The sequence below is a fragment of the Passer montanus genome, unplaced genomic scaffold (assembly GCF_014805655.1).
Source record: "Passer montanus isolate IOZ18808 unplaced genomic scaffold, ASM1480565v1 scaffold43, whole genome shotgun sequence".
NCBI classification, from domain to species: Eukaryota; Metazoa; Chordata; class Aves; order Passeriformes; family Passeridae; genus Passer; species Passer montanus.
In genome coordinates, this window is record NW_024369151.1 from 5,346,031 (window position 1) to 5,361,743 (window position 15,713).

Sequence of the window (15,713 nt, forward strand, 5' to 3'; positions counted from 1 at the left end):
ACCGGCGCCGGCATCGGCGGGGGAAGCGCCGGCAGCGGGCCGGGATTTTCCCTGGCTGGAGAGGGGGGATTTGTTCCCAACTTCGTGGGCGCCGGTCGGTGAGGAGGGGCTGGGGAAGAAGCCTGGATTTTTCATCTTTTTTCTTTATTTTTTTGATTATTATTATTAATATTTCCCCTCCAGCGGTCATTTATAAATTTCGGAGATTTGTTCAAAGTGCACGAATTTTGAGGGCGATCCGCTTGGAATTGGTGGATTCTCCAAGGCAGGAGCGGCGCGGCTGCAGCGCGGGGCCGGAGTCTGTGCCCGCAGCATCACCCCCGCGGAGCCCCGCGCTGCCGGAGGCACCGAGCCCCGGCGCACCGAGCCCCCGCTCCACCGGGGCTGCTCCGGCAGGGATGGATCGTCGGTTTTCGTTTTCTATTTTTTTTTCTTGTTCGTTTCTTTTTTTTCTTTAAATTTTTTTATGTTGCCTTTTTTTTTCCTTTTTATTATTTTTTTAATAGGGCTGCTTTTAAAATTTTTATTTGGTTTTTTTAAAATTTTTTTTATTTTTTAAATTTTTTTAGGGGTAAGAAATAAGTAGATAAAATTAAACTCCTCGCGGTGCCATTAAATGGAACCCGGGATGCGAAACGCCGCGGCTGCGCTCGAAACTTGTCGGGGCTGGAGCAGCGGCTCGGCGGGGCCGGGAAGCGGGAGCGGGGGGCGGCGGGAGCCGGCTCAGGGCCCGTGTGTCCTTCTTTTCCAGCCTCCAGCCGGATTCCCCCTGGAAGATCCCGCGAGCCCGGGATGGGAATCTCCGCTCCTGATTGTCCAAACGCAATTCTTGTGCGATGGAGCCGTACGAACCAAGAATTGTGTCTGGACATCTGTAGCAGAGGTTTCACCTCCTCCGGCGGGGCTCCAGGACGCTTCTCGGGGCGCAGGACAGAGCACGGACCTTCCCCGGGCCCGGGGCACGGCAGGTAACGCTCCCGGTGCGTCCCGGGGGTCGGGGCCAGCATTTCAGGGAAGCCAAGGGAGCACCAGCGGCGGCTCCGCTCCGCTCGGCGCGGCCGAGGGTGCCCGGTGCCAATGCGTCAAACACCGGCCGGATCAGCACCGGGACGGCCGGCCCCGGCCGGATCAGCATCGGGACGGCCGGCCCCGGCCGGATCAGCACCGGGACGGCCGGCCCCGGCCGGGCAGGCGGCAGGCAGGCGCGGAGGGGCCGAGCCCCGGCACCGGCGCTTTGCCGGGGCCGTGGGGCCGCAGACCGGCGCGGCGGGCGGGCACTTCGGCCCTGCGGCTCCATCCCGGTTTATCCTTCTTATCTTTATTTATTTATCTATTTTAACATCGCGGCTTAATTTCATTTAACGTACTTCGGCCCCCCGCACCGGGACGCTCTGCCGGGGCTCCTGCCGCAGCCCCGGGCACACGGAGGCCGCTCCGGCTGCGCCGGGTCTGGGTCGGGCCGAGAACCGGCCCCGCCGCTCGGGCTCCGGCTCGGGAGCCCCCGAGCCGAGCAGCCCCCGCGGAACGGCGGCCGGAGGAAGGCTCCTTCGAACAGAGAGGCTTTATGAATCCAGCAGCCAAACGGCTCGGCCGGGGCTGCCAAGGAAACCCAGGAGGAGGAGGGAAGCATTACAAGATCCGAGCAGAATTTCACCAAAGCCTATCTAGGACAAAGCTGGAGGGGAGAATGTTTTAAAAGGCTTTTATTTCAGAAACTTTTTGTTGCTCTTGTTGTTACAGGATTTTGCTGTACCCCTCTTCTCCGTCCCCCTGGCTTCCTTCATCTTCCCATTTCTAGCTTTTTTTTTAGCAGTGATTGACAGCTTTTACTACAGCAGGATCTAAGCCACCTGGGTCTACCTGCACTATCGAGGGGAATAACAGCTCCTGGGGAAGGAACCCACCTTATCTGAGCAAACAGCTTGGGGGGGATGAGAAAAGAGAAGCCCAGCCTAAGGCAGAGGCAGGGTAGAGGAAGGGCAGGCAGCAGTGCTGAAGATGAACCTGCTTTTTCCCATTGTGCTTCAGTCCACTTCAAGCCACACACCACGCAGGTTCCTTGTTTTTCAGCCGGCTTCTACCACCACCTGGAATCCCCTTCCACTGTCCTGGCCCAGCTAAGCTGAGGGCCAGGAACTCAGGGCAGAGAAGAGACTTTGGGCTGTCTGTGTCACTTACAAATGGTGTGAGCTGGACTCAAGTCGCTGTGTCTGGATTTGGAAAAGGCTGAATATCGGTTTGTCACCAGCAGTGGGCTGAAGCTGGGGCTCCTCAGATGCAGCAGCATCGTAGGCTGTGGGTGCTTTAGTTACGCAGGTTGTGGAGGGGTAGACAGAGAGGAGTCAGTGGAGAAGTCAGCTGAGGGAATCTCTCTCTGCATCAGAGGAATTCCTCGTCAGGCGCAGCGCGGGAAGGCTCCTTGTGCGCAGCTCTCGGGTGCTGGGCCAGGCTGCCTGAGCAGGGCTGTGCCCCGGCTCTCCCCACCTCCTCAGCAGCTCCTGAACACCGAGGGCTCTTAGGGCAGTTCTGGTGCAGATCAGCTCGGAGAGGCACCGACTGAGCACCGGCGAGCCCTCTGCTCCACGACAGCCGCGCTCAGGCAGGAGCTGCTGCCGGGACCTCTGCGGAACCAGGTGAGCAGGGCAGGGGGAGCGCAGGAGCACAACCCCGGGCAGGCACTCCTGGAAGCTCATGCAGCATGTTTCAGACCTGTTGGTGCCAATGCTGTCTTCTCTGAGCCCATCCGTCTGCTCTCACCGTGGCCTCCTGGCTGGCAGGGGCCAGTCTGTCTTTCTGAGGAAACTTCTGGAAAGCCAACGACACCCATGCCCTAGCAGAACCCCACAGCCACAGCGCTCACAGGACTTCCTCAGGGCGTGCAGCAAGAAGCCTCTCCCTCTCACTGACACAAAGGGTTAAAAGCCACTGACTTTCTCAGGTCTTGGCACTTTAACTGTGCATCTCCAGCCCCAGCCCTTCTCCAGCCAGACTGCAGCTCCCACCTGCACAGAATGCAGTGCAGCCCGATCAATTCTGTCTATCATGGTGACAGAAAGATCATTTGCTGCCCTGATCACTCTGTGCTGTCTCAGGCCAGGTGAGGGTTTGTTTCCCCTCCAACCAAATCATTATAAATTGACATCATTCATGGGCCAGTACTTTACCCTGCCTCAGCTCTGGTATGAAAGCAGCATGAGGGATCAGAAATACAAAACCCAAAAGGCCTATTTCTCTCCTGCTTCCCATAAATAAATATCATGACAAGGTGAAATCACTCCTGAGGGCTCTGGAGTTGCCATGTTTGCTATCCAATGGAAAAGCTAGTCAAGCCCCCTTTTGTTTCCTTGCACTTTCTCACCCTTCCCAAAGTTGGTGCAGAGACTACCAACATACAACATGGTATTAAAACAATCCTGGTTCCCAGCACGAGAACGCCTCACTGCATGTTAAGACATGTTATCCTACTCAGGGTTCAGCACCCCTCTTCCTCCTGTCAGAGAAAAACAAAGTCCCACATGCTGAGGTGCTCTCTGCTTGTTAGGGTACCTGGAAGTGCAGTCAGGAGAGGTGAAATGAGGACCAAGAGATGGATGCTGTTGTGGTGGACAGAAGGCCGCAGGCTGGCGGAGCTTTATTTGGATGTCTAGAACAAGTGAAGGCAGTGGGAAGATGCAGAGACTGGACACAGGCAGTTCAAGAGAGGTTTGGGTGGGTTAAGGTTTTTGTTTGGATTTTTTTCCGCAGGGATTTGGATTTACATCCTCTTGTTTTTTCAGGAGTTCACCCGCCGTGCAATGTCGAGATGAAAAGCACATTATCCTGGTCCTGGAGTTTATAATCCAGCTCACCCTGCAGGCCAAGAAAAAAAATGAAAAATTGTTTAAATGTCATTTCCAAATACAAGCTGCAAAGAGAAAACAGCTCATAAAAAGATGGTGAGTATTAGGGAGAGCAGAAGGGGACAGACTGATGTTTTCATCCTAACAGAAGCAAAGGTGAGAGATCAGCCACAGTGCTGATGCTCATCACCCCACATCGCTTTCTGGACCAGGGTTTTGACAGAACAGGTGGTTGCCTGAGGCAGGGAAGTGGTGAGGGGATGTTTGTTGTCTGAGCACAACAGTGGGCTGAGAAAGGAAGAGACATTTACCAGGTGCCTGTTTGAGTTGAAATCTCCCTGTGGCCTTTACCTGCCAGGCACCACCTGACTTCAGGGAAGGTGGTTCTGTGTGGGGCCTGATGGTCCCAGGTGCCCCCACCACTGTCACCCCACATGTTGGGGACCTGCCAGCAGCCAGAGGTGCAAATCCCAGTGCCACAGACCAGGGAAAAAGGGTGATCTCTCTTCAGACCCTGTTTGGCTGATGAGACTCAGCAGGTTAGAGAGAGGCTCCAGGCTTTTGAACAGCCACAGTACAGGAGATAGATTCCAGCCTGCCCCTTCCCCCTCAAATATGAGATGCTTTGCTTGGGGCAAGAATCAGAAATAGCTGCTGTGAGAGCAACCACAGAAGAGAGAGAGCAATATTTTCAACAAAGAAAGTCAAACTGAAGGAGTACAGACCATTAGTTCCCAGTCTGCCTCGTTGATGAGCACCAAAATTCCTGGCCTCCTGCAGAATAGAGAGAAATAATTAGGATACAGGGCAGCTAAAAAGCTCCACAAATAGTTAAGAACAAGGGATGTCACAGCACAGATCACAGGCTGACTGCCTGCAACACCAAAAAAGGGATCCTAGCATGGAGGTGGAAACAGGTACAGTCTGTGCCCTTTCTAGATCAAATAAAGGGGACGCAGGAGCAATCCCAAAGCTCATTTGAATGAAAAGGCTCCATTCCAAGGATGCTCAGGATGACTGCATTTCCGTGCCATGCAGAAAAGCCAGGTAATTAAAACCCACGCACGACAGGCGAGCGCAGAGAGCTCAGTGTGAAGGCAGGGAAAGCCATTCCAGTGCCCCTAGCAGAGGCACTAAACACCTGGGATCCACTCCAAGCCCCTGGTTCTGAGCAAAGGGATTCCCCCTCTTTGATCTTCAGTGTCCTGCAATTGTCTCTCCTGTTACCAGGGGACCTGGCACACGCTTCAGCTCACAAAGATCCGTGACGAATGTTAAACACCCCCAGCGCCACCCCGCAGTCAGGGATGGCTTGCACAGCTCACTCTGCTCCATTTCTCTTGCCTTCCTTTTTTTTTTTCTACCCCCCCTCCATGAGACTGGCCCCATTTCGATAATAAAAATACATTTCCCAGAAGAAGTATTTGTTGGCATTTCTCAGAATGACTGCTTCAGTCCCAGTGATGTCAGCAGGGAACAGACAGACCTGCTAAAACTCCTGGAATTGAGGATACAGGTGCTGCTCTGTTCCAAGAGACAATGAAGAGAAAGTATAAATGGCCCTGCTTCATGTTTAAGGTTTGAAGATTTGGGGTGAGGGCTGCCAAAGATGCTCTCTGTGGACAGTGCAAGGTGTGGGTGGGATACCTCCCACTACCACTTAAGCAAATCCTGTGTTTTCATGGTCATTGACTTAATAGGAAATCTGCCCCAGAGGAAAAACTGTGGGGATCATGAGAGAAACACAAGGAGGATTCCCACCAGTTGTACTTACACAGATTCCCCTTGCAAAAATAACTCTGGTCGCTCTTTCAACAGATTCTGTTTGATCCACTTGAGCAGGTTTCTGATATCCCCTGGAAGAAGGAAAGACAGGGTTTACAAACTAGCTGATGGCTCCTGGTGATGCCAGAACAAAGTGATTGCTTATCCACGAAAGAGCAGATGAGGAACATGCAGGATGGATGGGGATAGCTGCAAAAAACTCACAGACAGTCCTGTCCCTGTGGTTTGGCAGAAGAGGTTTCCCACAGAAAACTCATCCCACTAAGAATGAATGCAGCTCCTGCTGAAGCACCAATCTGGCAGCAGATTCCTGATGTTCAGGTCTCTGACACACCCCATATCCTGTGCATTGTCTTGTCGCCCAAAAAATTATGTCTAATTCTTTTGTGCATTTAATTAGATTTTTAAAAATCCAAACTTTAAAAATCCAGCTTTTTAGGCTAAAAACCTGAATGGAGCAAAGACAGACACTTTTGCACCAAAACCAGCACAAACTCTTGGAGACATTGGGAGCTCTGGGGCCCAAACCTGTCCATGGGCATGCATTAAACAGACAGGAGAGCCCTGGCCCATAGCTGCATTTTGGACACCTAGAGCATCTCTCAGCATCACACCTGCTGCTGTGGAGTGTTCCCCAGGCTGTGCCTGCTCCCTCCTTCTACACTTTATGCTTAGAGCTTCTTTATTAAAGCTCAGCCTTTATCTTTCCATTTCAGTAGGTGACAGGAAGGATTTGTCTTCATGTAAAAGGAGGAGGAGACACTGCTGGCGGGTTTTTATAGTATCAATTTTACTTTGTGAGGCAAAAACAATTTCTTTAGTGATAGCATCAGTTAATTTCCTATTGGAGAGGTGAGAAGAGACAGAGGGGGGGAACAATCCGTTACAGGGTTTAGAGAAGCTGACAAATTGCAAAGTGGAGTTCTCCTGCATTTGCCTCTATATTTCACTGTTCCACAAACCACTTCATCATTCCGAATCCACAATCAGTTATTCTCCCGGGGCTCCTTTAAACAGCCCTTTGAAAGCCCCAAAAGAGTTTTGTTTGTTTTCAAGAAGCGAGGAAGCTTTCTGAAGGCACAAATCCACCAGTGAGGGCTGCAGCCCTGCTCCAGGAGGAGCAGGGATGGCAGGATGGGTTACTTATGTGAGGTAAGCTCACTGCAGGCATGAGAAATCTTTCCACATGTGCTTCTCTGAGTTAAATTCACTCTGTGTACCATTCCCCACGTGTTTGCTTCATGACCAGCAATAATACATGCATTTATAGTGGCTTGACTCAGCTCAGGCCTTACCCCAGGATTTTATGGGATCATGGATGTTACCCAGAGCCAAACTGGGTTTGTTCCAAATAATGTCACCCTCATTGCTTCTGTCACACCCAGGATGAACAGCCCTGGTGTAGACAGGTGCACATCAACTAGCCAATGGGGATATGTCCATCTGCAGCAGATGGGGGCCTCTCCTCCTGGGGAAAGGGGGAGGGGGATGCTCTGAGATTCCCTCTGTTCCCCCTGCTTTCCCAGGGCATTGGTGCCTCCAACCCTGATCTCACCACAGAGCTGCCCAGAGCACAACAGGTACTGCTACCTGCATGCACTGGATCACTCTGATCTGGGCAAAAGGAGCTGCTTTGTGCCTCAAAACTGCCTGGCGAGCTGGTTCACCTGCCAGGGCCAACCCAGGACTGCCTTGCAATGATATGTAGTTAAAATAACAAAATAGACCATTTTCTCCCTCCTTCCTGGCAACATGCACAGAGGACAGGAGCACCACTAAGAAGGTGTGTGTATTTATATACATACACACATATATACATACATATATGTGTGTGTACAAACACACACACACACATGTGCACCACAGCGGTCGGTCAGCCATCAGAACAAGAGTTAACCACGTTCACCTTCCTCTGAAAAACACTGCTGCAACGTCAAGCCCTCAGGACCTCACACCCAAATGGCTCCCGCTCTCCATCACCAAGAAATGAAAGCTGTGAAGGAAGGAAGATGGAGAGGAGCCTTCGGGAGAGGGAGGGGTGTGCAGGGGACACCAGCCCCACTGCAGCATCGCCTGCGAGCTGTTTCATATTTATGCTCTTGCAGCAGGGCACACAACAATGAGCTGTGCCATATACCATTCTCCTTGCATGGAATAAGCAGCCCTTTCCTCTGGGACCTTTCAGGAGAGATCATTTAAACAGCAACACGCTGCACTAGCTGGATAAAAGGCAGCCACCTAGAAGCAGCCTGGACAGAGGGGCGAGGGGACTGATTTATTCAAGGCTGAGCTGGAAGACTCCCTCACCCCATCTCCTCCCATAACAAATGTTATTTTCAGTCCCACCTGAGCTGACATTCATTTACTCCTACCCAGAAGTCACGTACACACAGACTGAAGAATTTAAACAGTAGAAAAAAACCCAGACATCCCTATGCATGCCTGGGGCTTGCCCACTCCAAAAGGTACAAAAATCAAGACCCTTTCTCCACAGCCAACTTTAAAACAATACTTTCATCTGCTTTATCAGCACTGAATTTTTTCACCCACCTTCATATCGCTATGTGCTATACACCAATATTACTAGAACAAATCAATTATAAAGGATGACAGATGACCACAGCCACACCAAAACTATTTCCCACAAGTAAGATATTGAAAAGGAACAAGATTACTCCATTGCAAGTGGTTTGTGGAGAAGCCATCTTGCAGCTCAGTGCCTCAAACAGCAGTCCTGATCAACAGCTCAGGACTCTGTGTTCTCATGATGGAAATAATAAGAGGTAAATTATAGCACAACTGCTTATCTCTCACAGCTGACATATGTGGTGTTCCTAAGACATTTTCTTTCTGATACTATGCTACGGGTCTAACAGGTTTCCAGCTGCTTGGGCCAAGGATTTTCTATGCAAACAGCAGGTTCTCTATAGATGACATATAAAGAAGGGAAAAATCACAGCCTGGTCAGGCAGCACATCTGCTGAGAAGTTAAACCATCATTACAATGCCATGATTTCACACTCATGTTGGTTTGAAGCTGGCCCCCATCACAGAACAGAGGCATCTGCTTTGGCAGGAGCACAGCTGTACTACAGGTGCTGTGATTTGGCTGCAAAACCCACCATGCATTTTGGCTCCAGAGGGAGGTTCAGGTGAGAGCTGACACAATACAGCATTTTGCTCCAGCATCACAAACTCGAACCCAGCTCATCCCAGTAATGATGTATTCTTATCACTGCTGCATGGTCTTATTGAAATCTTTTTGGTAGCCTACTCCATTTCACTCACAGCAAACAAATATCACATAAAAAAATGCACCCTTAATTCTCATTAACTGTCCTCCCCATTGGCAGCATCAGAGGAGAAGCAAGACTGAACCAGCCAAGGAAGCGGAAATATTCTCAAACTGCAAAGGAGGGACTGAAGCACATGGTAGGAAATCCCTATTTCTACATAGAGACAGCTTCTGCTGCCTGTGCTAACAGTACATCAACCGTCTCCAAATTCTTAGGAAAAAATAATCTAAAGTTAATTAAAAAAAAGAAAAACCGACAATCGTTTGAGAAAACTGCTTAGTTCAAGTGCACAGATGGGAGCTCAAGCCCACAATATATGCAGAAAATCATCAGGCAGCGAAACGCAGCGCTCGGGAAAACGAGATGTGTGCCTGCAGTGACACAAAGTCATTGCCTGTCACGCAAGAGCACGGCATGCAGGAACTGCAGTGAGCACACACAAGCCCCAACAGCCTGGGCTCCTGTTCAGCCCAGCTGCACCACAAACACTCCTGGCTGAGGCAGAGAGAACTGCACAGTCTGCTCTGTCCTGCTAATCCTCCAAGGCCTGACCACCTGCACTGCCCCAAGTGCTCCTCCATGAAGGATCTGCTGAGCTTCCTCTGCAACAGGAATGCATCTAATAGTCAATTTTAGCACTGCCTGGGTTCATCTGCACCCTCAAAAGCTGGGCTGAAATCCATAGATCTTTCCTAGCTCAATAAAACCTCCTGGGCCTGACAGATCCATCAGTGACAACTCAGAAAAGAGGGTACTCACTGTGTGCAGAGAGAAACCAGGTGCTTCAAATAAGAAACACCAAGCTGGGTGTTGCACTAGGAGGATCTCACAATGAACTGATAGAGGCGCAGAAATGGAGGGATTTTGTGCAACCCTGATACCCGTTGACACAGACACACAGCCCTTGGCTCCCAGGGAGATGCACAGGGCACTCAATTCACACACACACCAGACATCTCTGTGCCCCCTGCCTTAAAATCCACACACAACTTGCAAAAAGCCTCGAAGGGCACCCACAATTGGGTGTAATTACACCCATTTTCTTGCCTTGGTTGCAGAACTGGGAGATTATTTCAGGGAAATAGTGGATCCCTATAAAGGCTGAACCATGGAAAATTCCCTTCTGGTCTGCAGTAAATAAGATATATGTGGCACTGGTCACTAAGGGGTCAGTGCTGCAGGAGCACGGCGCTTTCCCGGGCCGCCTTGCGGACACCTCCCTGTGGGGTACCATTTCTTTGACCCAGAATAAGATCATTTATCATACTGACCATGGCTGAGCTCCAATTTGCTGAGGTCACTAACTCTGGACGAGCGCTGCTCCACCCACATTCTCAGCCACCGGCCTGTAACCATGACAAAGCCCCTTCCCTGCCGCTCCTCTGCCATTATTCCCCCTGCCTGCATGGAAATGTATGGAAAAACAATTTGTATGTGCCTTTCCCTGCTTAAGCAGCTTGTTTTAAAACAGACAAACCTGCTCTTCCAGGTGCATGACTGCTCTTTGCTTTCAGATCCGAGCAGACCCTCCAGGAATCTGCTCTCTAAAAGAGCTCAAAACCAGATCTATGGATCCTTCCAACTCCTCCAGCCTCCCATCTGATATGCAAATCACTCTCTGAAGCAGACCATGGTGTGCCATAAACTGCAGAAGAAGACCTGGAATGGCTGATATAAATGGAGTCACAGGCAAAAGGATTTGGTATTACGCAGAGTGAGCAGCCAGGCAAATTTTGCAGCAAGAGTAAAATCCATTTTCTCTGACAAGTGCACAAGCCAATCCTGCCACACACTGGAATGGGCAGTGATTTAAGTATAGGGGGTAACTAATTAGAGGGTAACAGGCATAAGAGAATTGCAATTGTTGCTCTCATCTGTTCTTGTCTGCTACAAATGAACACCAAGGTCTTGGCTTCTGTAATTTTTAATTGCTTTAAGACGTCTTCTTCTTGCTTCTCATCTAGAAAAGCAATGCTCTTCTTAATTTTCTTGTGTCCACAAAATGGGAAAGGATCACAGAGGTCTTTCACAGCCTTCATGTGAGCAGTGAGGACTCAGTTCCCAGCTATCACCCAGCAAACATGAGGTTTTAATCACAATGTTTATGAACTGGAGAGGAGCTGCCTGGGATCTTCCACTCCCCACAGATTGCTGGTAGGGAAATACAAGTTCAAGGGATCTCCAATCCCACTGCTAGCCAGCACCAAGCCTCCAGATCCATCAGCTCCCATGACAAAAAAAGCAGCTTCGAGCTGATTCTCAGGGTAAACCTAATCCCTACTCATTTCCAAAGTCAGAGCATCTAATCCCGTAACACCCAACACTATTGTCACTTCAGGCTCCCCAATAAATGCCAGTGCACCAAACTGTCTCTTTTAATTAGGATCACAGATCACTAGTGTTGGCCCAGGGTCTTTCCTCTCGTTCAAAATTGTCAAAGGAAGGAGCTGAGAGAGCCTCAAAGACTATTGCCCCAGCAGCCAAGTACCAGCCTGGGGATCTCAGACATTAAAAAAAGCATCTCCTTAACAGGTCCTGTGATTTTATCCCTCTGCCAGCACAGAATTATTCTCAACAAAAGACCATCCTGAGCCTTGTCTGCTCTGATTTTAAGAGGTTTGAGCACTGTAGACCTGCTACCAAACCCCAAGGAGACTGTGCCATGGTCTAATAGTTTTTGCAGTCAGGAATCTTCTGCTAATGCACTAAACTCCCATTTCTTCATTCCTCCCTATCAATCTATAGTAGATGATATTGCATCACGCTGGCTATAATCTGTCCTTCTCAATGATAAAGGAGATATCCCACCTCATCACTTTTCCATTCATTTATCCTGTTTAACCTTGAATGTTACTGGTTAATTTTTTTTTAAGCTCTCAGCAAGACAATTCAGAGAATGCACTACTAACCACCAGTGTAAAGCTTTGCCAAAACCCAGCAAACTGCAATTTCCCCTCTCTCCTATTTTCCTGGTTTCTGAGTTTTGGGTGTGTGCACAGACACTGAGGGCTGAAAATGAAAACCTTACTGCTATTAAAGAGACAACACAGAGCTGGTGTGCAACCCCGAACCACGCAGGAAGGTGGCTGCTCCTGCCAGAGTGAAGAGGGATTCCCTGGCAGCCTGGCACTGCTCTGCACACAGCCAGCCTGGCCCAGGGAATTCCCTGGGCTGGGCTTTCCCTGGCACTGCCAGCTGGATCAGAAAATGCCTTGAAGTCAAATCCTTGCCCCCCTCCCAGCCTGGCTGGTGGCTGTGTCCCCTCTGGCTGCTGGATGAGTCAGTGTCTCAGCTCAGCTCAGGAAACTGCCATGATTTTATTCCTCTAAATACAGAAATCGCCTCTCACTTTCGGGCTCAGATCTGCTTTGCTATTATTAGGCTTTCATACAGGGCCAAGCACCATTAAACCGATTCCTGTCCACCCAACCCAGCCACCCCCACAGATACTCCAAGCTCCTCAGTCTTACTTGAAAGGGAAAAAGAAAGGGCCAGTGAGATGATCAGGGTGGAGGAGAGGGGGGGGTAAGATTTACAAGTGAATGGAGGTAAGAATGGAGCAGTTTGTGGGATAAAGGGGCTGCGGAGGGAGCTTTACAGATGTGCAGAGGGACGGCGGCTCATTGTTTAATTAAGCAGAAAGTGGCTCTTTTGAAAAGCAATTTTGCACAGGAGCTCTGAGCTCAGCAAACAACTCCTGCGAGTGAGGGCAGGAGGAGAAAGGAACAGCTGGCCCGGAGCCGTGTGAACCGCATGCTAAGCGGTTTAAAGGGCCCGGATCCTCCTCCCCAGCCCTGCTCCGCTGCCACCCTCTGAACAGCGCTGTCAGCACAGCAAATCCCACCAAGAGAAAGGAGCGAGGGAGGGGGGTGGCACAGAGGGGTTATCCTGCTAGGTGTCCGCACTGCAATACAGCGGCTGGGAAGGAGGGTGTAACAGCCAGGCTTTGTTATCGCAGGGATTTGGTCACACACAAGAGCTGGTTTCCCAGTGCCTGGGAAGCTCCTTCCACAATGAGCTGGGATGAGCTGATCCGGTAAAGCGGCTGCACGGCCTCCCAGGAGGGTGGTGGGACTGCTCCTGCGAGGACAAGCGTTTATTTCCCTGCTCCCTGCAAAGGGAGCCGCAGCCTCGCTGGGACAGGGACCCGGAGCTGAGCCCCACGGAGGAACTGCTCCGACACTGCAAACACTGCTCACCCTGACTGCGGGCAGCGGGTCCAGCCCGAGCACCCCCTGCATCACCCCTGAGCCCCCTTCCCTTGCCACCAAATCTGTAATTTCCTGCCTAAAAGAGATGCATGAGTGGGATGCACGAGGAGGGGAATAACCCAAGTCCTTGAGAGCTGCAAGTACCACACACTGTGGTTAAAAAGATTTGACTGCATGAAGTTCCACAGATCTATGGGGGTTTTTTTTACCGTTCTTCTAATAAGCCTCTACATTACCAAATATATTTTTATTCTTTCTTTGGAGCAAGTTTTAAAATGTTAGGAATAATAAACAGAGCAATAAAAGCATGCCAGAATATTAATGACTCAACTACCAGCACTAGGCACTTACCAGCAGTCAACGCCAACTGCTGCTTGGATTTTACAGGTTCTTTTGGTCCAGCACCCCAGTCAATGCTGAACACATGCCATGCTGCATTTTGTAAGCCACCCTGCCTATAACACAAGATCCGATCTCTCAGGATCCCCAGGCTCTTTTCCCAGAAGATGAATGCTCCCAGGTCCCCAGCAGTCCTCCATGCTGTGCAGAACAAGGCCCCTGGAAAGCAAAGCTCTCGAGGAGCACACCATGCTCTTCTCTACAGGGATTCAACATAAGCAGTATTTGGCAGATTATTTTAATTCTTCCTCTTAAAAAAAATCTGATTGGCAGTGGGCTTTTTTTCCCTAGAGTTTTGGTAAAGGGAAACCACAAACAATTACCAAAACACGCTGATTAATAATTTAACCTTCCAGACTTGTAAAGTGCCATAACAGAGTGTGAATTCTTGATTAGCCCAGAAGGTCCCAGGGAGCTCCCAGTGAAACTGCTGCTCCAAAAACACGAGTCCCACCACTGAAGCCACACGAGAAGTTGGAATTCAAAGGTCTGTGACAGCAGCTGAGCAGCCTGCAGCACAAGTGCCAGACACTTTACACCCAACCCCAACCTCTGGGTACAACATCCAGAAAACAGCACAGCAGAGAGGTTTTGTAAACACTCTTCATCAGATGGTGCAGCTGAGCTAAACCTGAAATGACTACAAGGGTTAAACAATGCCAGTGGCTTCCTACCCTTCCAACAGCATCCATGCAACTCACATGGCCAAGACAAATCCACCACTGTGAGTCCCAGCGAGATGGAGGAAGGAGCTCCAGCATCACTTGCAGAGCCGTCATACAATGATCTATTTGATTACTGAAGCACTTGGTTAAATTACTGTGGCTTGTTTCAGGAGGAGGCTGCCAAATACATTTTCAGTTTTTAATCTAGGGTTTCTCTCTTTTATGCTCCATTGTCTCTAATAGCCTCTTAGATGCTTGAAAATAAAGTTGATTTCCCTGCCAATTTAATCCTCTCTCCGTGTGACAAATATCGTTATTCCCCCAGCTGCTTTCTCCCACACACACTGTTTTTATGCAGAAGAAGCCAACAGGGCATAATGCCTTTAGACCCTCAAACAGCATTATCAGTGAAATCATCAGGATAGCCAGAAATTTGGGACAAGATTCTTATTTAACTTGAGGTCTTCTTTCTGCAACAGCTCTACAAGATTACACAGTCCTGCACAAAGTGTGGCTTAGGTAAATCTGCTGCCTATGCACATACACCACACCTTGCTGAAGTCCCACTTTGGCAGCAACTTCAAAATGCAGGCTGAGACAGTTCTGCTTTGGAAATAAGGAACTGCTAAAGAACTGACATCAGGATATAAAATGCCCCTCATATAATAAAAATAGGTCCTGCCATGTGTCTGTATCCCTTGTGGCTTGTTCTTGTCCCATTTGCAGCTTCCTTCCTCCTGCCTTTCCCAATCCCTCCAGGAGTCCAACTCCAAGCATCAGAACAGAACAGAAAATCAAATCTTCTTGGAAAAGTTAACTGGATCTGGAACCCACCTACTTTCCATCTAGTGCCTGTTACCAGAAAAAAGAAATGACCACATAAAGAGTTTGCTCAAGCAACATTATCATTTAGAGAACACTGACTGCCCCTGCCAACTAGGTTGCACAACTTGTTTTATTAATGTAAATATTTGTAGGTATTTCTTCATATAATTTTCCACCTCCCTTCCCTTCTGGGATATATATAAAAATGCCTAAACAATTAAAATACAGGTGGGCCCCATAACCTAGAGAGAAGCAACTGTTCTGCAAAAAGGAGGACAAAGACAAAAATAACCTAGAAAAAAGGAAGAGTAGGTAAGAGAGGCCAAAATGGCCAAAAATAAAATTGGCAGCTAATGAAATCACTTAAAATGGGGTTAGAAGTGCAGGTCTTCAAGTAGGGTTCATCCTACAGGTCTTTCCCTGGAGAATTCAGTGATGGACATTCAGGGTAAGGTAAGCAACAGGATGTGCCCAGTTAGAACTGAGCTCTTTTATTTCTCTAATCATTGCAATTCTGGCTGCACGAGGGTAGCAGGGACCTGGCTATGCATATCTTTATTTACCCAGAGACAAGAGTGTTAAAATTTTTTAGTGTGAACAGGGAAATACACGGCATTAGGAACAACATAAAATTTCAAGAAAATTATTCATATTTTCTGATATAATTCCACTGATTCCTCACCACTACAACAT